The sequence below is a fragment of the Triticum aestivum genome, chromosome 3A, assembly GCF_018294505.1.
Source record: "Triticum aestivum cultivar Chinese Spring chromosome 3A, IWGSC CS RefSeq v2.1, whole genome shotgun sequence".
In the NCBI taxonomy this organism is placed as follows: Eukaryota; Viridiplantae; Streptophyta; class Magnoliopsida; order Poales; family Poaceae; genus Triticum; species Triticum aestivum.
In genome coordinates, this window is record NC_057800.1 from 44,875,996 (window position 1) to 44,889,608 (window position 13,613).

The following is a 13,613-nucleotide window of genomic DNA, read 5'->3' on the forward strand; positions in this document are numbered from 1 at the left end:
ACCCACTGGTTCGTCAAATGTTTTTGCTTCACAATGCTCTTTGTGAAGCCTATCCCCCTAACTGCACTGTAGGGTACGACACCAGCTTCTTCAGAATGGATTATTGATAGTGGGTGTACAAATCACATGACTGGCAAAAGAAGCCTTCTTATGGACTGAACCTTACGTCCATCCGACAAGAGCCACATCACATTTGCTGACACTGGTAAAAGTAAGGTATTGGGTCTAGGTAGAGTTGCAATCTCAAGGGATCAACACATGAATAAAGTCATGCTTGTTGAATCCCTTGGCTTCAACTTAATGTCTGTCTCAATGCTTTGCGAGTTAAACATGATCGTAATATTTGGAAAATATCGTTGCCTTGTTCTAATGGAATCTGACAAGTCTCTAGTATTTGAAGGGTATCAAAAAGATGATTTGTACGTGGTAGATTTCTCAGCAGGACCACAATTTGCCGTATGTCTTCTAGCAAAAGCTTCAGAATGCTGGCTCTGGCATCGGAGGCTTGGGCATGCTGGCATGAGGAACCTCCACACCCTGGCAAAGAAGAAGCATGTCATAGGCATCGAGGGCGTCAAGTTCAAGAAAGGTCACTTATGCGGTGCCTGTGAGGCAGGAAAGATGACGAGAGCCAAACATCCCTCGAAGACAATCATGACCACTACTCGATCCTTCGAACTGCTTCACATGGATCTTTTCGGTCCCACTCATTACTCAACTCTTACTACTACTGCTTGTCTCTATGGCTTTGTCATTGTTGATGATTACTCTAGATATACTTGGGTGCACATAATCCTTTACAAGACTGAAGTGCAGGATGTCTTCAGACGCTTCGCCAATCGAGCAATGAACAACTATGGCGCCAAGATAAAGCATATCAGAAGTGACAATGGCACTGAATTCAAGAACACTGGCCTTGATACATATCTTGATACCTTGGACATCACACATGAATTCTCAGCCCCGTACACGCCACAGCAGAATGGGGTCGTCGAACGCAAGAACAGAACACTCATTGAGATGGCCAGAACGATGCTAGATGAATACAAGACTCCAAGAAAATTCTGGCCTGAATCCATTGATACTGCATGCCATACAATCAATCGTGTTTATCTTCACAAGCTTCTGAACAAGACATCTTATGAGCTCCTTACTGGTAAGAAGCCAAATGTCAGTTACTTCAGAGTATTTGGCGCCAGGTGCTGGATCAAGGACCCACATCACACCTCAAAGTTTGCACCAAAAACACATGAGGGTTTTATGCTTGGATATGGAAAGGATTCGCACTCCTACAGAGTCTTCAATCTCTTTCATTACAAAGTGGTTGAAACAGTGGATGTGTGGTTCGATGAGACCAACGGTTCACAAAGAGAGCAACTGCCAAATGTGCTAGATGAAGTTCCATCCAGTGAATTAATCAAGCTAATGGGAACTAGAGACATTATACCTTCTGAAGCTCATCCTGAAGAAGAACTTATCATCTCAGCACCTGATCAACATGAAGACAATGCTCAGCCTGAAGACATTCCTTCTAACAACGACAATGATCAGCAAGAGCAAAATCTTCGCCCTGTACATCCTCGCGTTGCCAATGAAGTGCAGATTGAAAGAATAATTGATAGCATCAATGCACCCGGTCCACTCACTCGTTCAAGGGCAACTCAGCTAGCAAATTTTTGTGGGCACTTCGCTTTCGTCTCAATAACAGAACCCAAGAAAGTTGAAGAAGCCTTCATGGAACCTAAATGGATTGAAGCTATGCAAGACGAGCTTCAACAGTTTGAGCTGAATAATGTATGGGAACTGGTCAAGCGTCCCGATCCTCGAAAGCACAACATAATAGGCACCAAATGGATATACCGCAACAAGCAAGATGAGCATGGTCAAGTTGTCAGAAACAAAGCTCGTCTCGTTGCTCAAGGATATACTCAAGTGGAAGGCATTGACTTCGATGAAACATTTGCTCCTGTGGCTAGACTTGAAGCCATACGCATACTGCTGGCCTATGCAAATCATCACAACATACTTCTTTATCAAATGGATGTGAAGAGCGCCTTTCTCAATGGCAAGATTGAACAAGAAGTGTATGTTGTACAACCTCCCGGCTTTGAAGATCCAAAACATCCTGACATTGTATACAAGCTCAACAAGGCACTATATGGCCTCAAACAAGCCCCTCGGGCCTGGTATGACACACTCAAATACTTCCTGAAGAGCAAAGGCTTCATACCTGGTTCTCTCGACCCCACTCTCTTCACGAAGACATATGATGGTGAACTGTTTGTGTGCCAAATATATGTGGATGACATTATCTTCGGCTGCACCAATCAGAAGTACAGTGAAGAGTTTGGATATATGATGCAAGAGCAATATCAAATGTCTATGATGGGAGAGCTGAAGTTCTTTCTCGGTCTTCCAATACGATAGCAACGCAACGGCATCTTCATATCTCAAGAGAAGTATCTCAAAGATTGCCTGAAGAAGTTCGGTATGCAAGAATGCAAAGGCTTCACGACGCCAATGCCAGCCAAGCATCATCTGGGTCCTGACGACAATGGTAAAGAGTTCGATCAAAAGGTATACCGCTCCATGATTGGTTCTTTACTTTATCTATGTGCATCTAGGTCAGATATTATGCTTAGTGTTTGCATGTGTGCTCGATTTCAAGCGGCACCAAAGGAGTCGCATCACTTAGCTGTGAAGCGAATTCTTCGATATTTGGCTCACACCCCAACTCTAGAATTATGGTATCCAAAGGGCTCAGAGTTTGATCTGGTTAGATTCTCGGATGCTGATTATGCTGGTGACAAAGTTGATCGCAAGTCTACATCAGGCACATGTCACTTTCTGGGACGATCACTTGTATGTTGGTCTTCAAAGAAGCAGAACTGTGTATCTCTCTCCACTGCTGAATCTAAATACATTGTTGCTGGATCTTGCTGCGCTCAGCTTCTGTGGATGAAGCAAACGCTCAAAGACTATGGCATTCATCTGAAGCAAGTGTCACTCTACCGCGACAACGAAAGCGCCATCAAGATTGCCAACAATCCAGTTCAGCACTCGAAGACAAAGCACATTGAAATTCGTCATCACTTTCTCAGAGATCATGTTGTGAAGGAAGATATTGATATCATACACGTCAACACTGAAGAGCAATTGGCAGATATCTTCACCAAGCCCTTGGATGAGAAGAGATTTTGCAAGTTATGGTGTGAGCTAAATATTCTGGAATCCTCAAATGTCCTGTGATCAGGCACACATCCTAACACTTATGCATATGATGACTTAGATGTGCAACACACGAAGTAAAGTATATCTTCAATCAATGAAGACATATATTCTAAGTGTGAATACATTAATGTGGAATTTGACTTCGGAGCGCCACGATAATTGTGCGCCGTGTCTGGGTCTAATACTTCCTATACGGTGGGTAACGCCACCACCAAATGTTCTATTTTGAAGTGTTTCACTCATGGCGTTACCTTGCTATGTCTTCACATTTGGTTTGGCTTCAATCTCAACATGTCTTCATGATTATCTTCACTATGTTGATTATATATATATACTAGTGTTCTGTCCTCTACAGCATTCACTTATAGCTATGTCTTCTTGTTGAATCTTTTGAACTAAGTGAATGTGATCGGACCCTAACCTCTCTATACTATCTATCTCAAACTCTATCTCTCCAAATCATATGCATTCTATTGAAACTGTCGAATATCTTCTCTGCGTCCTTGTCAGTAGAAGATACAAAGACAAACCTTAAGTCCACTTTCAATGCTCATTCCTCCACATGAAACCCGGAGAAGTAGGAACGACCACCCGACAATCCAGGCATGCGTGGGACGTGGAACAAATCCCAAAATTCTGCATGATGGCCACGTGTTCCTCAGATGCGAATCGCCAGGGGCACCTGTGTAATAACGCAGTGCCGCCCCTGTACCTATAAATACACACTTCATGGCGGTCATTATCTCTTCTTCCACTCTCGCACGAACCCTAGCGCCACCGCTAGCCCTCGACGACGCCGGCGACAAAGCGATTCGCTGCCGCAACCTCTCCGACGTCGTCTTCACGCCGACCGCGGACATTGTCCTCTCCGCCGTCGCCGTAGGTGTCCTCCGTCGCCAAGTTAGGGCACGGAAGATCGAACTGCTCGACCTCATCTTCCACTCCGTCTAGCAGTTCTTATGTGGTAAATAAAACTTCCTTTTTACGGCACCGTTGATCCTATGGCTTTGTCACTTTCTACCACAAGCAGTTTCTATTCACACAAGTTAGATCTCTCTCATACTGCATCTCATAACATGCCTAGTATATTCACTTATGCTTCATAAAGTAGTTAGATTCCTCACTTGTACTGATCTCTGGATTCGTACAAATCTGGAACCAACTCCTTATCTATGAGTGAATGTCTTCGCACGATGAGGTCAATGTCTTCTGAACTGATTTATATTCAAAATCTTCTGAGAATGCATATGACCTCTTCCCCTTCCCTCGCACCTTAATGCTGTCACAGGTACATGTCCGTGGGAGAATCCCTTGGTTCTCATAGTCTGCATTCATTTGCAGAATTCTTATAGCATCATATAAATTCTCCCGAAGCAAGTTCCTGTTTGTCCAGCAAGCGAAAACCTTTGAAGCCTTTGAACGTGTTGAAGCCTTTCAGTTTAAAGTTCATGGCTTCAGAGAAATCAGCAAGGAAGAGTGGCAGAAAGCGTCGTGGAGAAACATCTAGAGATCTGCCAGATGACCTCTCAGAACTGTACAAGACAGATCCTAAAGAGGATTACAATCAGCGCAAGACCCGAATCCAATGGATTCGAAGATATTGGGCAGAACAATGGTTCAAATACCGATTTGTAACCCAGGAATATGCTGAGAAAAATGCCATCAAGAGACCGTGGGGAGACATCCTATACAAGAATCTTCAACCCAGGTCCAGAGATGAAGCCATTGAACAAGGCTTTTATCCCTGCATGGTCCGTGGGCCACAGCCTGTTGATGCACACCCATCATCACTACTATGGTGTCGTGACGACATTCTATTCAAGCGCAACTTCCAGTTTGCCCAGAACTCAGCGAAGCAAAACAAGAAGACATTGGGACTAGACTTCAACCCTGGTCCCTCAGCTCCAAGGGCTGATGGCACACGAGATGCAGAACCCAATGTCGTCGGTCCTTTCTACAACCTTGAAGGCCTCATCACCCATATCTTGGTTCAAGGGACTGCAGTGAATGAGCCTGCAGCTGACGCTGAATCAGATGAAGCGCATGCAACACCGAAGCCAAAGAAGTTGAAGAAGCCTAAAGCTTCAAAGCCTGCCCCTTCACCAAAAATCTCACGGGCGAAGCCACTGGCAACTGCACCTCCTGAAGACAGTATGCAGTTCGAAGATTTATCACGCATCTCCAAGCCCCAGAAGGTCAAGATGCCTCTGCCACACACCGGCCAAGAGCTAACAGCTGCTGCCATTCTGCGCAATGATGCCATTGATCTGTCAAGTGATGAAGATATTGCAGATGACGCTCTTGAGCAACTCATCAAGAGCAAAGAAGAAGCAGAAATCTTCAATGATCTGCCTCTCTTTGATGTAACAATCATCCACAACTTCATTGATGAATGGTTTGACACGCCAAACATTAGCTTCGACGATCTCCAACTACCCATTGGCCTCAGTGTCGCCTTCCATGGCGCCATTGCTTCAGAGTTAGCTATCGCCCAACGCATTGTTGAACTGAAGCAGAAGATTGACTTTGAGAAATCTCAGTTCAAGAAGCATATGGCCAAGCTCAGCGTGCAAGACGTGAAGAATTTCAAGATTATGCTGCACGAGATCAAGGAAGCCTTTCTAAAGAAACGTGCAGAAGCTCAGGGTTCTCGTGAGCGCATGAAGGTCCTGGCTAATAAGTGTGTGCAAGCCTACAATGAGGCTGAGAAGCGTAAGGCCCTTGGGCGTCCTGGCATCGACCCCAGGATGGCTGCCAAGAAGCAGAAGAAGCCCGCTATGGCTGAACCTGAAGCACCAAGGCAGGAGGCAGATCCCCTTGTCTTCCCAACTAGCATGACTGGCCTGAAGCCAAACGTCAGGTTAACCGCTTCAGAACTGAAGAAGACCAGGACTGCTGAGGCTGAAGCAAGGAAGAGAAAACATCCTGAAGCCTCTGCTACTGCCCCCGCCAAGAAGAAAAGAATGACCAAGAAGGAACGTGCTGCTCCCACAGAGCTCTTGATTGTTGAACCCATTTCCATGGTTCACCCCGACGCCGATCCACAAGAACGTCAACTGACTGTCCATGAGCCTGCTTTCACAGAGGCTCATGAAGCTGAAGACTTTCCAGTAGCTGATCCCATCACTGCTGAAGACATTGGTCATCATGACCATGTTGAAGATGGTGCAGCCCTTCCTCAGCTAGAACACCAACAGGTATCATCGCCTGTGCTAACGCACAGCGAACTCATCAGCATTGGTCGTCCACTGACGCCAATTGCACATGATGCTTCATGGGCGGATCGCCCACAAGAGAATGAAGACCTTGAGGCCCAGCCAACAGCAACTCCACAGGCGTCACCCGCATTGCGCAGGCTTCGCAGAGGTCCAAGGCCTCAAGTCTCTGCTGAAGACAATCCGGCTGCATCAGCCGTGGAAGAAGAAGTCCTACAAGTTGCCACTCCCCTGTCCCACCAAGAAGCAGTTCTCGAGGAGAACGTGATCGTGACCGATCCTCCTGCTCGCCAAGTGGAGGTTGAACATCTTGAGGCTGCCACCACCAACACCACTGAAGCCACTGACGCTGTCATGGCTGAAGCTAATGTGGAGCCCTCACCAACAAAAGCACCAGAAGTCAGCGAAGCCACTGATCCCGCCACTTCTGTTCCTGAGTCTGCTGCCGGTCCCCAGTTCAACTATCATGTTGAGCACAGGCCTCAGGTACAGAAGCCAATCCCAAGATTGCCAAGGTTCCCAGGTCCTGCATCAGCACCTGGCTCCTTCAATATCAATGGCTTCAGAGCAGACAACACATTCTTCAACAGCTCCAGGAACCCCTACTCCAGGGAAAGAATATCATTTGATCGGTTCTGGAGTTATCCACAGCGAAGCTATTACTCATGTGTTCTTTACAACCAAGGTCGCATCTTCCCACACAAGCGCCTTGACATTGAAGCAATAGCTGGTCTGCCCTGTCTGGAAGAAGCTCTGGATTGCTTCAAAGAGGTTGGATTGCTGCCGTTCGTCACTGACCAAGAGCATTGGAATGAAGAGTTGCTGCTCCAATTCTATGCCACACTTCACATCCGCGGGTATAGCAGAGATCCGAAGACTTGGGTCCTGGAGTGGATGACAGGAAACATTCATCACGAAGCCAAAGCCTTTGACATCATTGAGCTCACTGGTTTGCCCACTCCTGGCGATCTCTACGAGCATGGCTGTAGCTTCATAGTGAAGCTATTGAGAGCATCTTTCAGAAGACTGAACCTAATATGAGTCAGATGCTCAGTATGATGAAGCCATTGCCCCAAGATGCTGCTTATCCCATGGAGTTCTTTGTTGAAGACCTTGAGTATCTGCCAAGAACCATTTATCACATCATAAGGCGAACTCTCTGGCCAATCAAAGGACATTCTCCCCATGCCAAGCTGGAAGGTACAATGAAGACTTTGGTCTTCTACATTCTTCATGGAAAATGCTTCAATACACAGGATTTCTTCATTCACCAACTTGCTGCATCTGACTCTGATCTGTTTGGTTTGAAGTTCTACGCCCCTTGGGTGATGCGGCTGATCAAACTTCACTCCGCTATCTCATATCAGCCCTCGGCCTGCAACCATCGGATCTTTTTGCCTGATGTGGATATGTCTCTTGAAGCCATCTATCCTGAGCCTGCCAAGGAACCTCTCAGTCTTCAGAATGCAGAGCATCAAAGTTTCACTCAACGTTGAAGGTGTGGAAGCCGTAACTCGTGTGTATTCTTTGGCTGGCACTACACGTGCACCGCATCCTGCTCTCACTGAAGCCACTGACAGTACAACTGCTCCACGACCCAAGAAGCGCACTCGTGTTCTCAACGACCGAGAGCTTCTTGTGGCTCTTCATCAGAAATAGGATAGGCATCATGACTGGCTGAAGCGTCAGATGCAAAGCCTCTTGGTGGATGTTAATCGCATTTGCAATCTTGCCACCAAGAATGCTTTTGTTGCCCATGAAACCTCTCGCCGCACATGGAAAGGGCTAACGCTGATGTGTTCTGAAGATGATCTTCAAGAGGATGGCTTCACTGAGCGATTCAAGTTTGACTCCACACCTCCTCGAAGGGCAGTGTTGCGACGAACTCCATCCCTTGAAGACTCTGAGTTCTCTTCCTATGCTGCAACTGTGAATGCCAGAGTGATCGAGGATGAAGATGATGCTACTTCACCGCCACCTCCTTCAGCATGCTTCGACTCTGCTCCAAGCTCTTCAGCACCGCCAAACACCACCAACGACCCTGCTAGTTCACCTACTCCTCATGGGAACGAGTAGATGCTCTATGTCTTCAAACCTTTTTGGTCCTTACTGACAAAAGGGGGAGAAGCATATGAGGTTGATAGTCTTCAAGCGGGTCCATATGGGCGGGTGCTTTATATTTTGCTTCGTGCTTACAACTCTCGTTTTGCTACATTTGGTTCTTTGAGTTGTAACACTTAAACTCGATGGTTGTCTGCTACTTATCTGCCACCTTGTGTTGCGATGATAAATTCCGCATGTGCGACGATAAATTCCGCACTTAGATCATTCTGCAGACGTCCATTTTCCATTATGCATGTCATTATCTTCATATACTTTCACATGCATAGTGGATTGTCATCATAAGTTGAAGTGGATCTCCACAAGTACAACCTGCCATGTGCATTTGCATTCCAAAAGCAAATTACTTATATGCACATCTTCAGGGGGAGCCCTTGCAACTTATGAAGACAATTCCTTATCCTTTACAATTTCACAGATTATATTCCCCGTTGAAAACTTCAACTAGTTTGTCATCAATCACCAAAAAGGGGGAGATTGTAAGTGCATCTAGTGCCACCCCTAGTTGGTTTTGGAGTATTGACGACAAACCTAGTTGAGGGACTAATGTGTTTGTGAGAATTGCAGAATAACACAGGTAGAAGTCCCTCATTGATTCGGTTTTCCTACCAGAGATGACCCCTAAAAATGTATGAAGACATTGAAGTCAAAGGTGGTATATGAAGATATTCACATTGAAGACTATGACAAGAGAAGACACCACATGAAGCCTATGGAGCTCGAAGACTTAGATCTTTCGTAGTTCTCTTTCTTCTGTGTTGAGTCATAGGAACCACCGTACTGTTAAGTGGGGTCCAAGAGAACCAGTCAGAATGACTGAAGTGATGCTTAAACAAAACCTATGTCTTTGAGTGAAGACTTTGAGAGCGAATCTTGTCCAGAGTCGGGCAAGTCAGCTTTGCTTGAAGCCCAAGTAAAGTTGCCGTGTGAGTTTGAAATCTGACCGTTGGAACACGTGTCAGTTCCTTAGTGACCCAGGGTCATTTCGGACAAATCAGGTCGGGTTGCCAAGTGGCTATAAATAGCCCACCCCCTACAACCATAAACGATCGGCTGCTCAGATTCAAAGTACGGCTTTTGTCGTTTGAGAGCAACCCACCTCGAAGCCTTTGAGAGAGAATTCCTTGCGAGGATAAAGCCCTAACCACCCAGAGCCAAAGAGAATTAGGCATCACTTAAGTCTTCTTGTTTGTGTGATCTGAAGACTTATTACACTTGAGGACTGTGCATCCTTCAGCCGGTTAGGCGTCGCGTTCTGAGCATCCAAGAGACATTGTGGATTGCCGGTGAACGAAGTCTGTGAAGGTTTGGGAGTCTACCTTGAAGACTTACCAGAGTGATTGGGCGAGGTCTGTGTGACCTTAGCTCAAGGGGAATACGATGAGGACTGGGTGTCCCGAGCTGTGTGTTCAGGACTGGGTGTCCGGGACTATGTGTCCTAAGGTTTAAATACCTAGCCGCCCTAACCAGACGTACAGTTGTCACAGCAACTGGAACTGGTCCAATAAATCATTGTCTTCAGCGAGTCACTGGTTTCATCTTCCCTTCCCTTTACTTACTGTTACTCCTTGTGAAGTCATTGTATGTTCGCACTATCTTTTGTCTTCACTGAGTGACTGCGTGTTCTGTGTGGCTTCACAATATCTTCCTACCTGATCCTTACTACATTGCTTCTATTAGTCATTATGCTTTCACTCTATTGAATACTTGACTATGGCTTGCCTAGTGTAGTCTACCTTCCGCTGCAGGGTAATAGGTTTATTTCTATCGTTTGTCTTCATAACTTCCATGTTTTAAAGACTTTCATAAAAATTGCCTATTCACCCCCCTCTAGTCGATATAACGCACTTTCACCTACAATCAGCCACCCTACCCGCCTCATCATCACCACTGAGACTCATCCATAGTACCCCAACTCCACAACAAACTGAAAGCATAAAATTTCCATCGGACACACTAGCAAAGCTACTTAAACCACTAGAAGGGCAGACTACCTAAACCCACATTGTGACCCATCTTCAAGGAACATGACAACACATTCATGTTGCTAGCTGACTTGGCTACCCTGTGGACCCAAATACACCGACAAGTAGAGAGTATCCTTCATGGTTGGCTACAAGGGCCATTATCATCTCCCATTGCTCTCAATCCAGTGACTCCAACTTAAGGAACCATGCTAAATAGTTGACCACACCCGTGAATGACAGAACGACATACAACTCTAAGTATGGCGACAAGCTTCAAGAAAGAAATGTGGGTTTGCGTCGATCGAAACTCCTACAACCAATCACCGTACACGTATCATCATCACCACTGAGGCTCCTCTAAGGTTTAGCTCCAACTCCACGACAAATGACAAGCATGAAATTGTCCATTGGACACAATGACAAAGCAAACTACCTAAACCACCGGTTAGTCAGACTACCTAAACCCACAACGTGATCCCCCAGGGAGGATCTAGGAGGTTCCATAGCATCGTCTCTAAAAATGCAAATAATTTGTACTATGTCCTTAATACCAATTTTCCAACAACTTAATGTCATTTCAGGACTGATGTTGGAACTATGATGATGCTTAGACCAGATTATGCTACCTATAGGGTAAATTTTCACAAAATTGAATAGTGGTACCCCCATACCTGAGGTCCTAGGTCGCCATTGTCTTGACCCTGCTCATGGCCATCATCATTGCAAAACAAAAGGACTTTAGGGCCACTTTGGATCATATGAATATGGAAATGATGGAATAGAAAAAATGCAGGAATTGGATATCACATAGCATGAGATCCTAGAGGATTTCAATATACAAGAATCCTACAATAAGTGATTTTGGATGTTGCAAACTAAAAACACACGGAAATTGTAGAGATTGAGGAGACAGGGTAGAGAGATAGAGTGAATGTGCATTGAGCTTCTCAAAGCAAAAAAGAAAAGGAGGTTTCAGCTCATGTTGGAATTCCCTATGGAGTGGGAGGCATGGTAGTGGATTCCACAAGAATTTAGTATCCCCAATCATGTGATCAAAATGGATTTCGGAAATCCTTAGGATTCAATCATCTAAATTACTACCAAAATCCTACAATCCAGAGGTTTTCTTAATAAAGGCACCTAAAGGGCATCTTAGATCTGATCAATATCAAGGAAAACATAAATCAGTGCAATGGATAGACAACTTTACACAAAAAGATCAGTAAAAATAAAATTCCATTGAAACTTGTACTAGCCTTCTTCTTCCTCCGATTGTATGCCACCCGCTGGAGATTGGAAATTTTAGTGATGCAACGGTAAAGAAAAGGGACATCTGCAAATGCCATTGCCATAGTAGGTTTTGAAGGCGGCAATAGTCGCTCGCCCTTGAGAAGAGATCTAAACATTGCTGAAGCAACATCGGTTGAAGCATCATCCCACGTGATACATGCTTGCAGAAACCGATTTAGAGGATTGCAGAAACCAAACCATACCGCAGAACAACATGGAAGAAGATATCAAAACTAATGGTCAGTCAATAGCTCTCCTTGAAAGACATACCAACTATCAAGATCTAAAAGGAACCAACATATATGTGGACACAAAATCTCACAGGTCCTTCATCGGCATCGGATCTAGCATCGTTGACGTAGGGAGGGACCGGAAAGATCTTATTTCAACCCTCCATCACCGCCACAACCTTGTCGATGTCACCAGGGAAACAAAAACCTAAATTAAAAAAAATAAGATGGTCGGATCCTCACTGAGTGGTGGAGCCAGGATTTAAGAAAACCCCAGGCCAATTTTCTTTTGACGACATGGAAAAACTTTCGCATTTACTACCCAAAATAACCGTGTAAGCGTTCTAATAAAACTTTAGCACTTATAGATGCTACATTTTTTCAATTAAATTACAGTTCAACAATACATGTAAGACTTCACACAATTTTTTTTGAATTGAATTTCAGTTCAATGCAGTCCCAGTGTTAAATACGATCTACAAAAAGTTTAGTATTAAATACTTCTGTTATTCAGTATATATGCACTACAAATAGAGTTTTGATCAAAAATTTACCCAGCTAGCAACCGGTAGGACCGCAGGAGCACAACGGCCTCGTCCCAAAGCAGATGACGCTCGGGGCGCAATGGCGGTTGGGCTCGCCGCTCGTGCCCTGGACTATGGAGGCCAGGAGCTCGGTGTCGATGGACGACGGCGGACTTGCAGCAGCACAAGACGACATCGCGGAAGATGGGGGGCAGTGTGGGACGACGTTCACTGATCAGAGGATTGGTAGGACATTTTGGTTGTGGCCGGTGCTGATCCCAGTTCCTGGATGGGCTGAGCCCTCGACTCAAAAATAAAGGACGGGCTGAACCCTGGGCTCATATCAAAATACCGTTTCTAAATATAAGTTTTTTTTAGAAATTTCAATATGAATTATATACGGTCTTTTTAGATATTTCAATATAGACTATATGCGATCATTTTAGAGATTTCAGTATAAACTATATATGAAACAAAATGAGTCCTTATTGAAATCTCTAAAAAGACTTATATTTAGGCCGCGTTCGACACTCCACCGCTCCTTCAAATCCAAGAATCTACGGAGCAGCTGTTAGCTCGCTCCAGGGATTATAACTCCAGCTCCGTCCGCTCCAGGAGCAGAGCGGAGCGGAGCGGAGGGCCACCGAACGCGCCCTTAGAAATGGAAAGAGTATATAGTTAATACTCCTTTCATTTCTAAATATCGGTGTTTCTATAGATTTTAATGCAGACTACATATGAATGTATATAGATATGTTTTAGAGTATAGTCAAAAACTCTACACCCCGGCCGGAGCCGTGCGCCCAGCTCCGCCTTTGTCCCCACCTCTTTTGCCGGCGACGAGGCTGCCGGACCGGGAAGAGGAGGGGGCCGAGGCGGCCGCGTGTAAGGAAGTTGAGGCGGCCGCGGCTAGGATTGGGTCAAAAAGTCCTTTTAGTGGCGGCAAAAGAATGTGCAGGAAAGCTAAAAAGAGGAAAAATCTTCTCAAAAGAAAAGCTAAAAAATGGAAAAACTTGGGTAGCAAAGGACTTTTGT